This window comes from Rattus norvegicus, chromosome 6 (assembly GCF_036323735.1).
Source record: "Rattus norvegicus strain BN/NHsdMcwi chromosome 6, GRCr8, whole genome shotgun sequence".
NCBI lineage: Eukaryota > Metazoa > Chordata > Mammalia > Rodentia > Muridae > Rattus > Rattus norvegicus.
In genome coordinates, this window is record NC_086024.1 from 60,079,198 (window position 1) to 60,095,484 (window position 16,287).

Here is a 16,287-nt window from a genome sequence, read left to right on the forward strand (position 1 = left end):
TTCTTTCCATTTTCTGGCTATTATAAATAAGGCTGCGATGAACATAGTGGAGCACGTGTCTCTTTTATATGTTGAGGCATCTTTTGGGTATATGCCCAAGAGAGGTATAGCTGGATCCTCAGGCAGTTCAATGTCCAATTATCTGAGGAACCTCCAGACTGATTTCCAGAATGGTTTTACCAGTCTGCAATCCCACCAACAATGGAGGAGTGTTCCTCTTTCTCCACATCCTCGCCAGCATCTGCTGTCACCTGAGTTTTTGATCTTAGCCATTCTCACTGGTGTGAGGTGAAATCTCAGGGTTGTTTTGATTTGCATTTCCCTTATGACTAAAGATGTTGAACATTTCTTTAGGTGTTTCTCAGCCATTCGGCATTCCTCAGCTGTGAATTCTTTGTTTAGCTCTGAACCCCATTTTTTAATAGGGTTATTTGTTTCCCTGCGGTCTAACTTCTTGAGTTCTTTGTATATTTTGGATATAAGGCCTCTATCTGTTGTAGGATTGGTAAAGATCTTTTCCCAATCTGTTGGTTGCCATTTTGTCCTAACCACAGTGTCCTTTGCCTTACAGAAGCTTTGCAGTTTTATGAGATCCCATTTGTCGATTCTTGATCTTAGAGCATAAGCCATTGGTGTTTTGTTCAGGAAATTTTTTCCAGTGCCCATGTGTTCCAGATGCTTCCCTAGTTTTTCTTCTATTAGTTTGAGTGTGTCTGGTTTGATGTGGAGGTCCTTGATCCACTTGGACTTAAGCTTTGTACAGGGTGATAAGCATGGATCGATCTGCATTCTTCTACATGTTGCCCTCCAGTTGAACCAGCACCATTTGCTGAAAATGCTATCTTTTTTCCATTGGATGGTTTTGGCTCCTTTGTCAAAAATCAAGTGACCATAGGTGTGTGGGTTCATTTCTGGGTCTTCAATTCTATTCCATTGGTCTATCTGTCTGTCTCTGTACCAATACCATGCAGTTTTTATCACTATTGCTCTGTAATACTGCTTGAGTTCAGGGATAGTGATTCCCCCTGAAGTCCTTTTACTGTTGAGGATAGCTTTAGCTATCCTGGGTTTTTTGTTATTCCAGATGAATTTGCAAATTGTTCTGTCTAACTCTTTGAAGAATTGGATTGGTATTTTGATGGGGATTGCATTGAATCTGTAGATTGTTTTTGGTAAAATGGCCATTTTTACTAAATTAATCCTGCCAATCCATGAGCATGGGAGATCTTTCCATCTTCTGAGGTCTTCTTCAATTTCTTTCCTCAGTGTCTTGAAGGTCTTATTGTACAGATCTTTTACTTGCTTGGTTAAAGTCACACCGAGGTACTTTATATTATTTGGGTCTATTATGAAGGGTGTCGTTTCCCTAATTTCTTTCTCGGCTTGTTTCTCTTTTGTATAGAGGAAGGCAACTGATTTATTTGAGTTAATTTTATACCCAGCCACTTTGCTGAAGTTGTTTATCAGCTTTAGTAGTTCTCTGGTGGAACTTTTGGGATCCCTTAAATATAGTATCATGTCATCTGCAAATAGTGATATTTTGACCTCTTCTTTTCCGATGTGTATCCCCTTGATCTCCTTTTGTTGTCTGATTGCTCTGGCTAGAACTTCAAGAACTATATTGAATAAGTAGGGAGAGAGTGGGCAGCCTTGTCTAGTCCCTGATTTTAGTGGGATTGCTTCAAGTTTCTCTCCATTTAGTTTAATGTTAGCAACTGGTTTGCTGTATATGGCTTTTACTATGTTTAGGTAGGGGCCTTGAATTCCTATTCTTTCCAGGACTTTTATCATGAAGGGGTGTTGAATTTTGTCAAATGCTTTCTCAGCATCTAATGAAATGATCATGTGGTTCTGTTCTTTCAGTTTGTTTATATGATGGATCACGTTGATGGTTTTCCGTATATTAAACCATCCCTGCATGCCTGGGATGAAGCCTACTTGATCATGGTGGATGATTGTTTTGATGTGCTCTTGAATTCGGTTTGCCAGAATTTTATTGAGTATTTTTGCGTCGATATTCATAAGGGAAATTGGTCTGAAGTTCTCTTTCTTTGTTGTGTCTTTGTGTGGTTTAGGTATAAGAGTAATTGTGGCTTCATAGAAGGAATTCGGTAGGGCTCCATCTGTTTCAATTTTGTGGAATAGTTTGGATAATATTGGTATGAGGTCTTCTATGAAGGTTTGATAGAATTCTGCACTAAACCCGTCTGGACCTGGGCTCTTTTTGGTTGGGAGACCTTTAATGACTGCTTCTATTTCCTTAGGAGTTATGGGGTTGTTTAACTGGTTTATCTGTTCCTGATTTAACTTCGATACCTGGTATCTGTCTAGGAAATTGTCCATTTCCTGAAGATTTTCAAATTTTGTTGAATATAGGTTTTTATAGTAAGATCTGATGATTTTTTGAATTTCCTCTGAATCTGTAGTTATGTCTCCCTTTTCATTTCTGATTTTGTTAATTTGGACGCACTCTCTGTGTCCTCTCGTTAGTCTGGCTAAGGGTTTATCTATCTTGTTGATTTTCTCAAAGAACCAACTTTTGGTTCTGTTGATTCTTTCTATGGTCCTTTTTGTTTCTACTTGGTTGATTTCAGCTCTGAGTTTGATTATTTCCTGCCTTCTACTCCTCCTGGGTGTATTTGCTTCTTTTTGTTCTAGAGCTTTTATGTGTGCTGTCAAGCTGCTGACATATGCTCTTTCCTGTTTCTTTCTGCAGGCACTCAGCGCTATGAGTTTTTCTCTTAGCACAGCTTTCATTGTGTCCCATAAGTTTGAGTATGTTGTATCTTCATTTTCATTAAATTCTAAAAAGTTTTTAATTTCTTTCTTTATTTCTTCCTGGACCAGGTTATCATTGAGTAGAGCATTGTTCAATTTCCAAGTATATGTGGGCATTCTTCCCTTATTGTTATTGAAGACCAGTTTTAGGCTGTGGTGGTCTGATAGCACGCATGGGATTATTTCTATCTTTCTGTACCTGTTGAGGCCCGTTTTTTGACCAATTATATGGTCAATTTTGGAGAAAGTACCATGAGGAGCTGAGAAGAAGGTATATCCTTTTGCTTTAGGATAGAATGTTCTATAAATATCCGTTAAGTCCATTTGGCTCATGACTTCTCTTAGTCTGTTGACATCACTGTTTAATTTCTGTTTCCATGATCTGTCCATTGATGAGAGTGGGGTGTTGAAATCTCCCACTATTATTGTGTGAGGTGCAATGTGTGTTTTGAGCTTTAGTAAGGTTTCTTTTACGTATGTAGGTGCCCTTTTATTTGGGGCATAGATATTTAGGATTGAGAGTTCATCTTGGTGGATTTTTCCTTTGATGAATATGAAGTGTCCTTCCTTATCTTTTTTGATGACTTTTAGTTGGAAATTGATTTTATTTGAGATTAGAATGGCTACTCCAGCTTGCTTCTTCTGACCATTTGCTTGGAAAGTTGTTTTCAGCCTTTCACTCTGAGGTAGTGTCTGTCTTTGTCTCTGAGGTGTGTTTCCTGTAGCCAGCAGAATGCAGGGTCCTCGTTGCGTATCCAGTTTGTTAATCTATGTCTTTTTATTGGGGAGTTGAGGCCATTGATATTGAGAGATATTAAGGAATAGTGATTATTGTTTCCCTTTATATTCATATTTGGATGTGAGGTTATGTTTGTGTGCTTTCATTCTCTTTGTTTTGTTGCCAAGACGATTAGTTTCTTGCTTCTTCTAGGGTATAGCTTGCCTCCTTATGTTGGGCTTTACCATTTATTATCCTTTGTAGTGCTGGATTTGTAGAAAGATATTGTGTAAATTTGGTTTTGTCATGGAATATCTTGGTTTCTCCACCAATGTTAATTGAGAGTTTTGCTGGATACAGTAACCTGGGCTGGCATTTGTGTTCTCTTAGGGTCTGTATGACATCAGTCCAGGATCTTCTGGCCTTCATAGTTTCTGGCGAGAAATCTGGTGTGATTCTGATAGGTCTCCCTTTATATGTTACTTGACCTTTTTCCCTTACTGCTTTTAATATTCTTTCTTTATTTTGTGCGTTTGGTGTTTTGACAATTATGTGACGGGAGGTGTTTCTTTTCTGGTCCAATCTATTTGGAGTTCTGTAGGCTTCTTGTATGTCTATGGGTATCTCTTTTTTTAGGTTAGGGAAGTTTTCTTCTATGATTTTGTTGAAGATATTTACTGGTCCTTTGAGCTGGGAGTCTTCACTCTCTTCTATACCTATTATCCTTAGGTTTGATCTTCTCATTGAGTCCTGGATTTCCTGTATGTTTTGGACCAGTAGCTTTTTCCGCTTTACATTATCTTTGACAGTTGAGTCAATGATTTCTATGGAATCTTCTGCTCCTGAGATTCTCTCTTCCATCTCTTGTATTCTGTTGGTGAAGCTTGTATCTACAGCTCCTTGTCTCTTCTTTTGGTTTTCTATATCCAGGGTTGTTTCCATGTGTTCTTTCTTGATTGCTTCTATTTCCATTTTTAATTCCTTCAACTGTTTGACTGTGTTTTCCTGGAATTCTTTCAGGGATTTTTGTGTCTCCCCTCTATGGGCTTCTACTTGTTTATTTATGTTTTCCTGGAATTCTTTCAGGGATTTTTGCGATTCTTTCAGGCATTTTTGCGATTCCTCTCTGTAGGCTTCTACTTGTTCTCTAATGGAGTTCTTCATGTCTTTCTTGAAGTCCTCCAGCATCATGATCAAATATGATTTTGAAACTAGATCTTGCTTTTCCGGTGTGTTTGGATATTCCGTGTTTGCTTTGGTGGGAGAATTGGGCTCCGATGATGCCATGTAGTCTTGGTTTCTGTTGCTTGTGTTCCTGCGCTTGCCTCTCGCCATCAGATTATCTCTAGTGTTACTTTGTTCTGCTATTTCTGACAGTGGCTAGACTGTCCTATAAGCCTGTGTGTCAGGAGTGCTGTAGCCCTGTTTTCCTCTCTTTCAGTCAGTTATGGGGACAGAGTGTTCTGCTTTTGGGCGTGTAGTTTTTCCTCTCTACAGGTCTTCAGCTGTTCCTGTGGGCCTGTGTCTTGAGTTCACCAGGAAGCTTTCTTGCAGCAGAAAATTTGGTCTTACCTGTGGTCCCGAGGCTCAAGTTCGCTCGTGGGGTGCTGCCCACGGGCTCTCTGCAGCGGCAGCAACCAGGAAGACCTGTGCCGCCCCTTCCGGGAGCTTCAGTGCACCAGGGTTCCAGATGGTCTTTGGCTTTTTCCTCTGGCATCCGAGATGTGTGTGCAGGGAGCAGTCTCTTCTGGTTTCCCAGGCTTGTCTGCCTCTCTGAAGGTTTAGCTCTCCCTCCCACGGGATTTGGGTGCAGAGAACTGTTTATCCGGTCTGTTTCTTTCCGGTTCAGGCGGTGTCTCAGGCAGGTGTCCTGCAGCTCCTGGGCCCTCCCCCACGGGAGCCCAGAGGCCTTATACAGTTTCCTCTTGGGCCAGGGATGTGGGCAGGGGTGAGCAGTGTTGGTGGTCTCTTCCGCTCTGCAGCCTCAGGAGTGACCACCTGACCAGGCGGTTGGGTCTCTCTCTCACAGGGTCTGGGAGCAGAGAGCTGCTGTGGGCCGGGATCCGCGGGTGTGGGACTTCTGGTAAACACAGAACGTGCCCGGTCCTAGAGAAATTCTGCTTCCGTGTGTCCCAAGCTCACCAGGCAGCTTTCTTGCAGCAGAAAATTTGGTCTTACCTGTGGTCCCGAGGCTCAGGTTCGCTCGTGGGGTGCTGCCCAGGGGCTCTCTGCAGCGGCAGCAACCAGGAAGACCTGTGATTCTGCCTTTTATCTCTAAGAAAAGAGGTCAGTCAAGGTTACTACATCAAGCTCCTCATATCTAAACTACAAACATTGAAATATTAGTTATCAAACTGGCTTATGACTATAAAACAAAACGTAAAACCAGAGCAAAACAAAAGGACATCTTAAAGTCTCTGTAAAAATGAGTATGAGGTTTACTTAAAACAACAGTAAGAAATAGTTTGACAAGATAAAAAAATGTGATGTTAATTTATTTCACCCATTATAAATTTTGATTCAGTATTCTATATTTACATTGATAAAATTGGCCACCTGTTTTACCTTATCTTATGTGTAAAGTTTTCACTTAAAGGTTTTAAATATACATACAACATACAAATGCACACCTGTACAAACATATGATTTCTGGGTAGATTTTGTATAAGTTAGTTTTGATGTATATTATAAGAAATAATTACACGATGAAGTCATTCTGAAAAGGGTTAAATTCAAGTTGGTTTGTAAGTACGTTCTTATAAAAAGCTAATTGGAACCCTTTCAATATATAGAAATTAAACACATCTTTAAAATCTACTCAATTTAAATTTGTTTGTGTAGTGATTACTTTTCTGTAACCATGTAACCATGGTCAAAGCAACATAGAGGAAACAAAAGTTGACTTGGGCTTATGTTCTTAAGTGGGAAGAGTGAGGGATACTAAGAAAGGATAAGTAAGCAGTAGACATAGCAGTCAGAACAGGAAACAACTGCTCAGACCCAGAACTGAAAGCATGGAGTAGTAGATGAATTTCAAGTGTCATAAGAATTTTAACCTCAATATCCATCCTCCACTGGCATACTGCCTCCAGCAAGAGTACATTAAGTAACCCTCCCCCAAATAATGCTACCAGCTGGGAACCAGGTGTTCAAATTACTATGGGGGGGGGACACTTCTTGTACAAACTACCACAATTCGTAAGAGGAAATCCAAATGTCTTCAGGATTCATATCATGTTTTGCCTGTATTTGTAATTGTAGATACTTAACATACAATATATCATCATGCCTTCTGTGTTTCACATAAAGCTTCCCTCATTTTCAGTAAAACATCAAAATTTGTTTCTTAGATCACTTTTCTAAATTCAGAGTCTTAAAAATCCATGTGAGTATGAAGTATAAAAAATGACTAGAAAGTGTTAAAAGTACAGAAATATATTTGATAAAAAATAGAGAGAATAGGAATTGTACTTCATATAATTTTACATATTAAAATAAAATTATGATGTAAAAGGTTGTTTCACAATGGAAATAGATAAACATTATATTGGAAAGTTGAAGTATAGCATAAAATTATGTCATGACGATAAAATTTAAGATAATATGTAATCATATAATTACATTTGAGGCTATAAGAGTATTAAAATTTCATAGGTATCAATTAGAGTCATTGATATTAACTGAAACACAACTTTCTGCCTTAAATGGTAGTAGCTTGTAGCTGTAGAAAATGGCTAAGAGATCAAGCATTTTATGTTTTGTATTTTTACTGGATAGAATATTTGAAACATGAAATGTTTTATTTGTATGTCTAAAACAGGAAGATATAAATTTGTCTTAATGCTAAGCTTGCATGTTTTTACATTGCTGTAAAGAGGCACCATGAACAAGGCAACACAAAGAAAGGACAACATTCAATTGGGGCTGGCTTACCGAGTCAGAAGTTCAGACCATTATTGTCATGGCAGGAAGAATGTCACCATTCCAGGCTGGTACTGGAAGAGCTGAGAATTTTACATCTTGTTCTGAAGGTAAATAGAAGAAGACTACTGTCTTCTAGGCAGTAGGAGGAAGGTATCAAAGCCCACCCTTACAGGGACACACTTCCTCCAACAAAACCACATCTACTAAGAGTGCCACTCCCTGGGCCAAGCATATTCAAACTACCACATCTACCATGGGGTGAAATAATCTCTTGAAGAAAGCCTCCACCTTAGCAACAGGGAAGAATGTATTTAAAAGTATTATTCCTACCCACACAGGTATTGATACATTATGTAATAATAGAACTCACTTCCGATAGACAAACATTTGAGTCTGTTTACATAAACTGATCTATTATACACATTTTTATTGAATTTACTATTTTTATCACTCTACAGTCATAGAATGTTAAAACATAAAATAGCACTAAAAAATAAATTAGCAAAAGTGACTGAAGTATTATCTACCTTATGCAATGAAACTCCCATTAATTCTCTTATGATATGCCTCTTTGGAAAATATCCTTATAAGTACTAGACATTCCACAAAAATTGGCAAAGACCTCACTGCTAAACAAGATATATTATACAACACTATAAGGGATTTAAAAAAAACAACTAAAAAGTAACAGGATATCCATATGGCCCTTCAAAACCCCAGTAACATCTTAGAAGAACAGGCTGCAAGAATATAAGAGATGGGTGATTATTAAGATGCATGAAAGGGATGAATCATAGGTAACATGCTGAGAAGTGTTAAGGGCATGGTTTAGCCAGGACACTCAAAAACTCTTAAATTTTGTGATAGTGTATATTAATTCCCATAAAACAATACCACTAACATAAGAGAGGATAGCAAGGCAAATTCGAATATTACAGACAATTTTTAAAAAGGTCTCAATACAAAGTATTTAGAAATACGTTATTAACTAGAGTGAATAGAAGTATTGGAGGGTTTTGTGTTCAGAGTTTGTTCTGGAGTCGTTGACATGACTAAAGATGAGTACTGTGCAGCTCTTCTGAAGTTGATATAGATATGTTCTCAAAAGCAGGTAACACACATTTCAGGTGATAATTACAAACCCAAACGTATAATCTCTGAAATCTTACAACTGGAAGGGAAGTATTGACATCCCTCCTGGTTTTGTTTATTGGATATTTTTATTTGCATTTCAAATGTTATTCCCTTTCCTAGTTTCCTGGAAATAAGCCCCCTATCCCATCCCCCCTTCTTCTATAAAAGTGTTCTCCTCCCTATCCATCCCCTCTTCCAGTACCCCCTAGCCAACATTCCCCTACACTGGAGGGTCCAGCCTTGGCAGAACCAAGGGCTTCTCCTTCCATTGGTGCTCAACATAGAGGGTGAAAGGCCTCGCTGGGCCTCCGTTCACTGAGGGGAGCAAAGAGCACAGTCATGGTCTTCTGGACCAAAGGAATTCATTTTATTCAGTAATGAAATCAATGATGTGTTAGTCATAATCCCATGGATAGCAGCACATCCGTATGCATGCTAATGGCCTTGGTTAAACTCAGTGAGTCATGAGACAAAAACATGAACAAAACAAAAATAGTAACTGACAATTAAGAATTGGTTAGAGTCTTTTCCCTGTGAGCTCCAGGGATTTAGAGAGCTAAGCTAAATGCATAGGGGTGAAATAAGGTTATTGCACCAATTAGAAAAGGCATTAACTTGGTCCAGAACTAATGGGATGGCCAACCAATTGCTGTTCCAGATTGATACCCATGTCACCAGAGGTAGCTCACACCAACATTGCCTGAAGAGCCAGGACCCTGAGGCTGGAATGCCCACAGACCTAAAATAAAACTAAACATAACCTGAAAAAAAAGTCAATGAAATAATTCCTAATAATATTCTTCTGTACTTACTATACTTTAAACAGGAGCCTAGAATAATCATCAATCAGAGAAGCTTCATCCAGCACCTGAAGGAAAAAGATGTAGAGTTCCATAGACAAACTGTAGGTGGAGTTCAGGGAATTCTGAAGAACAGGAGAAAGGAGTCAGATGAGTCAATGACCCCATAAGAAAAATCCACAAAATCAACTAACATGGGCTCATAGGTGTTCACAGAGATTGACCAAATAATAAGAGAGCCTGTGGTTGTATAAGCTAGGCCTTTTGATGGTTGGATAGCTTGGCTTGTGGTACTCCTTACAGTGGGAGTCAAGTCTGTCTTTGTCTGAAAGAAAAGACATCACATCAAGGATCTCCTCAAACCTGATGGGACGGACTTTCGTGAGCAGTGTAATAAATGCAGATCTGACTTTGCCAGACACCTATTTCCATGTTCTTTTGTTTCAAGGCAAAGAAGTAGACCAGAAATTAGGTTACTGAGTTGAAGAATAAGGACCAGAAGTATTAGACTGTGAATCATGTGACACTTTATAAGTCATCTATATAAAACCAGCCTTTTCTAGTTTGTACATTGAAGGACTTTCTTAAGAAAGCTCGATTTCTTGCATGAAGCTCAATGGTAACCAACAGATTAGGAAAAGATCTTTAACAATCTTACATCTGATAGAAGGCTAATATTGAAAATATACAAAGAACTCAAGAAGATAGACTCCAGAGAGCCAAATAACCCTATTAGAAAATGGGGACAGAGCTAAACAAAGAATTCTCAGCTTAGGAATATTGAATGGCTGAGAAGCACCTAAAGAAATGCTCAACATCCTGAGTCATCAGGGAAATGCAAATCAAAAAACCCTGAGAGTCCACCTCATACCAGTCAGAATGGCTAAGTTCCAAAACTCAGATAACAAAAGATGCTGGTGAGGATGAAGAGAAAGAGGAACACTCCCTCATTATTGGTGGGATTGCAAACTGGCAAAACCACTCTGGATATCAGTCTGGAGGTTCCTCAGAAAATTGGACTTTGCATTACCTGAGGACCCAGCCATTCCTCTCCTGGGCATATAGACAAAAGGTACTCCAACATACAACAAAGATACATGTTCCACTATGTTCATAACAGCCTTATTTATGATAGCCAGAAGCTGGAAAGAACCCAAATGCCCTTCAACAGAGGAATGGATACAGAAAATATGATATATCTACACAATGGAGTACTATTCACCTATCAAAAACAATCACTTCACAAAATTCATAGGCAAATGGATTGAACTAGAAAATATCATCCTGAGTAAGGTAACCCAGTCACAGAAAAACACATATAGTATGTATTAACTGATAAGTGAATATTAGCCCAAAAGCTGGAATCATCCAAGATACAATTCATAGACCATATGAAGCTCAAGAAGAAGGATGACCAAAGTGTGGATGCCTGACTATTTCTTAAAAGGGAGAACAAAAATATGCATAGGAGGGGATATGGAGGCAAAGTTTGGAGCAGCAACTGAAGAAACAGCCATTCAGAGTCTGCCCCACATGTATATACAGGCATATATATATATATATATATATATATATATATATATATATATATAGTCACTAAGACTAGATAAGTTTGATGAAGCTAAGAAGGCATGCTGACAGGAACCATATAGATGTCTACTGAGAGACACAGCCAAATCATGTCAAATACAGAGGTAAATGCTAACAGTAAACCAGTTAACTGAGAATGGGACCCACATTGGAGGAATTAGAGAAAGGATTGAGTTAAAGGGGCTTGCAACCCCATAAGAACAACAATTCTAACCAGCCAGAGCTCCCAGGGACTAAAACACTACCCAAAGACTAACCCATGGACTAACCCATGGCTTCAACTGCATATGTAGCAGAGAAAGTCCTTGTTGAACACTAACGGAAGGAGAAGCCCTTCGTTCTGCCAAGGTTGGACCATCAGTGTAGGGGAATGTCGTTTGGGGGCGGGGGTGAGAAAAAAGGTTTGATGGGGAGGGGAATGCCCTTATAGAAGAAGGGAAGGGGATAGTGGACTTATTTCTGGGAAATCTGGAAAGAGAAAAACATTTGAGATGTAAATTAAAAAATATCCAATTTAAAAAAACAAAGAAAGGGATGTCAATACTTCCCTTGCATTTGTAAGATGTCAGAGATTATATTTTCGTTGTATTATTATTATTTGAAATGCATGCTACCTGCTTTTGAGAACATATCTATATCAACTTCAGAAGAGCTGCACAGTACTCATCTTTAGTCATGTCAACAACTCCAGAACAAACTCTGAACACAAAACCCTCCAATACTTCTATTCACTCTAGTTAATAACGTATTTCTAAATACTTTGTATTGAGACCTTTTTAAAAATTGTCTGTAATATTCGAATTTGCCTTGCTATACTATCTTATATTATAAATATGAAGGTGGCCTTACTTTTCGCAAACCAAAACCTAAGGATGATATTATTAGGTCCTTTAAAAATATTGTTTTGGTTATTATTGTTTGCTTTCTGACCTCCTACTACATGTTTAGAAAATTTTAATCATTTTCTTAGAGTCACAAAAGAAGCCTTTCATTATTCAGTATAAATTGGCTTTAAACAATTCTAGTTTTAGACCAACAGACAAGTTTTAAACCTTCAAAAGGAACCTTTGCTTGGGGGACACCCTGTACTCTATTGTGGCAATGGAATCCATGTTGCTGGCAACAGAGTTCATGGTGTTTTCATGTGCTACACATAGAGCTATAGGTACTGCTCAGAGAATTTTAAGATTGCCTAAAATTAACATATGTAAAAAGATACATATTTAAATACATTTATGTTCAAACATAGAACACATAGATAAAATATGAGAAACAAAGAGTGGACTTGTGGCTTAAGAAACTGCACCTTAAGAATGTATACACCAATTAAACGACTCTTCAAAGCATCCCTTGGTATAATCAGCTGGTGTGTTAGTTGGTTGTCTTCTTGTTTATAAACATGTAAGCAAATGAACCTAAGGAAAGAAGCACTTGTGTTTATTCTCATGCTGAGGATACATCTCTGGTGGTGGGGAAGTCATTGCACTTGGGGTTTGTGGCAGCTGTTTTCACTGCATATGCAGCCAGGAACAGACACTCATGAATGGGATTACTCATTTCCCCTTTTCCTTTTTATTAAGTCCAGGACTCCAGGCCATGGAATGGTGCCACCCACATTTAGGATCAATTTTCTCACTTTAATTAATCTAATCTAGAAAATCCACCAAGACGTGCCCAGAGGTTAGTTTTCATGGTGATTCTAAATCCCATCAGATTGATAATCAAGACTAACTATCACAGATGGGATTGAAAAAATACTAAATAACATTCATATTTTCTCTAATAGGAAGTAGGTAAGCAGTATTACAAAATGACTCCTATTGGATTCCCATTTCCTTTTAGACTCTCAGTCAGAATGGCATTCGGTTATGGACAATTTTGTGGAATCATATTTCTCACAAGTCTCATCTCTTGTCTTTATCATTATCATTACTAATATTTGGCATATGGAAAAAGGATCATTTTTTCTTTTTTCCCATCTTTATTAAATTGGGTATTTCTTCTTTACACTTCAAATGTTATTCCCTAGGCCAACATCCCCTAACCCTTTCCACTCCCCTTCTATATGGGTGTTCCCCTCTCCATGCCCCCCCATTACTGCCCTCCCCTCAAGAATCCCGTTCACTGGGAGTCCAGCCTTGGCAGGACCAAGGGCTTCCCCTTCCACTGGTGCTCTCACTAGGGTATTCATTGCTACCTATGCAGTTGGAGCCCAGGGTCAGTCCATGTGTAGTCTTTGGGTAGTGGCTTAGTCCCTGGAAGCTCTGGTTGGTTGGCATTGAAAAGGATAATTTTATTGGAAAAAGCATGAAATAGTATTGTTATTATCTAATTTCCTCTATAATATGACCATTTTCTTTCCAAACTGCAATATGATCTAATGCCAGAATAATAAGACAATGAAATTATTAGTCACAATAAGAGTCAAAATTATTTGGATCTTAAAAATCAATACTTCCTAAAATTAGACCTAGCTACTCCATATGACATTATTACTAGAAAATAAATTTTATGGGTAATAAAAGTATAAAGTCAATGAATCCTTTCAGAAACTCCAAACATCTCCATTTCATGAAGTTATAAGTGACTATAGACACAAAGTAAAAATAGCCTAGGAAAAGGATGTGATAAACATAGATGATTTATTTAATTAATGAGAATGCTATTTTATTGTCTTTATCCTCTTGGTTATAGATATTCTTTGTTTGGGCTTAATTATTATATTTTATCTAAATGCAAACTGTCAGATGTCAAGAGTGGAAAGACAGGAAACTCAGACGCAGATCTTGATAACTAATAATACTACAGCCCAGAGGCTGTTTTCTAAATGACTTTAACAAGTCTCTCTCTCTCTCTTTCTCTCTCTCTCTCTCTCTCTCTCTCTCTCTCTCTCTCTCTCTCTCAGCCTATATATATTCCTACCTACCTATTCTTATTTCTATCATATCTTAATACTGAGCCAGGTTGTTATCAAGAGAAAAAATACGGTTTCATGTGCATAAACATAATGCTTAGGAGAGAGAATTATGAGTTTATGTTTCCTGAAAGAGTCTTTGGTGTAGGTCCTGCAGCTTGATTTATGGACTAGAAATTCTTTATTGTGGTAATTTGGAAAGTTGTAGATTGAAAGCCAAATTTACCATGGGCTTTGTTTGGTGCCATTTATCACCTACCTCTGTATCTGATCTGAAATCCCTTTTACTCTCAGGTAAAGCTTGTAGAATGTCTTTATAGTAGACAACCAATATCTTTAAGAAGGGAACTAAAAATCTTATCACTTACTATTTGAATCAAACTGTAGAATTTTCATTGGTTGACTATCCCTTGCAGCCCACATCTGTGTGTTTGGTACATCCATTGATTTATGACTGCTATTTTCCTGATTCCAAAAGTTTGTGCAACTACTTTCATAATTCTACATGCCAAATTACCTGAATCTGTTTATCTTTCCTGTCATCACTCATGATAGAGTCATAAACTCCCTCTTATTACTTTGGTGTGAAAGATGTGTGTTACATCACCAAAAAGTAGCTTTATAGACAAACCTATGGGTATAAAATTTGAAGGTAATTATGAATAAAAAATTGCAATGTGTACTCACCTGGTGAATTGGAGGCCACATTTTAGATAACTCATTAACAAAAAAGAGTTAAAATTATGCAATACCACTGGGATATACCCGTTAAATACTATTTTAGCATGAGAGTATGACTTTTTGGGGGTTATGTTCTTAATACAAGCATCCCATACCCACCATGAAAAAAAAAGATGACTTTGGTCCACATTTAAAGCAATAAAATAACAAGAATAACACAACGATAGCTAGAACTATAATAATTGGTCTACTAACACTTTACTTTCTAGAGGAATGGGGATGGGCAGTTCAAAAGATCCATACATAGCATTCCAGCTCATATATTCACTTATACCTCAGATGCATTTGACCTTTGGAGGTACTAGAGCACATAAAAGATGAAAGGCTAATTGAAAGAGAGGATTCCCAGGTATTAAGAGTTCAGAGAGTCATCGTACATCCAACAGGTTGGGGTGGGGCCCTTTTAAATGATGTAGCTGCTTTGGGATCAACTATATGTCTGGCCAGTCATGGATGCACTACTTTTTCTTCTGGACAAAGAGACATGTGCTCATTTGAAATTAGTATCCACATGTCAAAGTGTCAACAACACATGCAGGTAGCTCTGCAAGCTCAATATAAACATGGCAAAGAGTCAGAGCCACCAACAAATGAGCACCAATTATGTTGATTTAAACAAAACCTCAAATGCTTGGCTTTAGCAATGAAGACTCAGGAGCCAGATGCTGGGATGGAAGCCTGCTAGCTCAGAGAGGCAGAAAAAGTGTTTACCTGACATTCCTCCTCAGCTGATGTCCCAAAATATCCATATAAACACACACACACACACACACACACACACACACACAAACACACAAACACAAACAGCAAAAAGAAGAAATATAAACAAACAAAAAACTCAAAATAAATGTTTTTTTGCATCTACTTTCTATGTGTGTCTATATCCCTCACCCTGAATTTCTCTTAGTATCTATGTTTTTTTTTCCTGTGTTCACTTCCTGTCAACTGGTTGCTTGCTCTCCCTCTTGACCATGAATTAACTTTATTTCATCTTGGTCACCATAAACACAAGATCTGGGATTAAAGGTGTATATTAGGGTTGATCCACACCACAGCTGGAAACAGGGTTTCTCAGGAAATAACACAATCTCTGAGTTCACAGTGTAATTAAATATCTTGGAACACCACTCATTATTCCACCATTGAAAGTTATATGCCTATGGCTCTGGAAATATTTCTCTTGACTACAAAATCACACCCCACTCCCACCTTCCCCCACAAACAGTGTAAACCAGAAACAAAGCTATTGCTTCATGTCTCCCTTTTTCTTTCTTTTTTGTGGTTTAATTGGATGCATGACTATGTTTTTATTCTGTTTGGAGATTACAGTTTTTATATCTTATGGCACCTGCACTTATTTTCTCTTCCATCTAATGTTTATTATTTTTTTCTTTCCAACTTGTCACATTTTATGACTCCTTGCACTATTTTGTACATTAATTGTTACTATATCTTAATGTTCATCTCAACAATATAGATCTCTGTAAATCTCCTTCATGATTTCAAACAAGAAAGATATTTTCTACAGGGGTTAGAGAGATAGCTCAGTAGTTAAAAGCCGACCACCTTTTCAGAGGGTGAATTTGTAGTACCCTGGTAGCTTAGAACAATAATGTCAATCCAGGATTCCATGGAATCCAATTCCTTCTCACCTCTGTAGGTACTCGGCACATGAAAATTTCATACAC

At 38.0% G+C, this 16,287-nt stretch overlaps 1 long non-coding RNA gene across 5 annotated transcripts in view; it reads right to left on the bottom strand.

The window, feature by feature from the left end:
* The window catches only part of LOC108351227 (uncharacterized), a 40,105-nt gene that overhangs the window by 8,910 nt on the left and 14,908 nt on the right, over nucleotides 1–16,287 (bottom strand). For 2 of the 5 annotated variants that reach the window (XR_001838388.3, XR_010052638.1), the window contains exons 2-3: nucleotides 7,430–7,521; nucleotides 5,675–5,770 (exon numbers count right to left, since the gene is read on the bottom strand). This is a non-coding gene — a long non-coding RNA (uncharacterized LOC108351227). Of the gene's footprint in view, nucleotides 1–5,068; nucleotides 5,771–7,429; nucleotides 7,522–9,366; nucleotides 9,990–12,250; nucleotides 12,360–16,287 lie in introns of those variants that run through there. The other 3 variants (XR_001838389.3, XR_005505889.2, XR_010052639.1) reach the window with 3 other exon arrangements.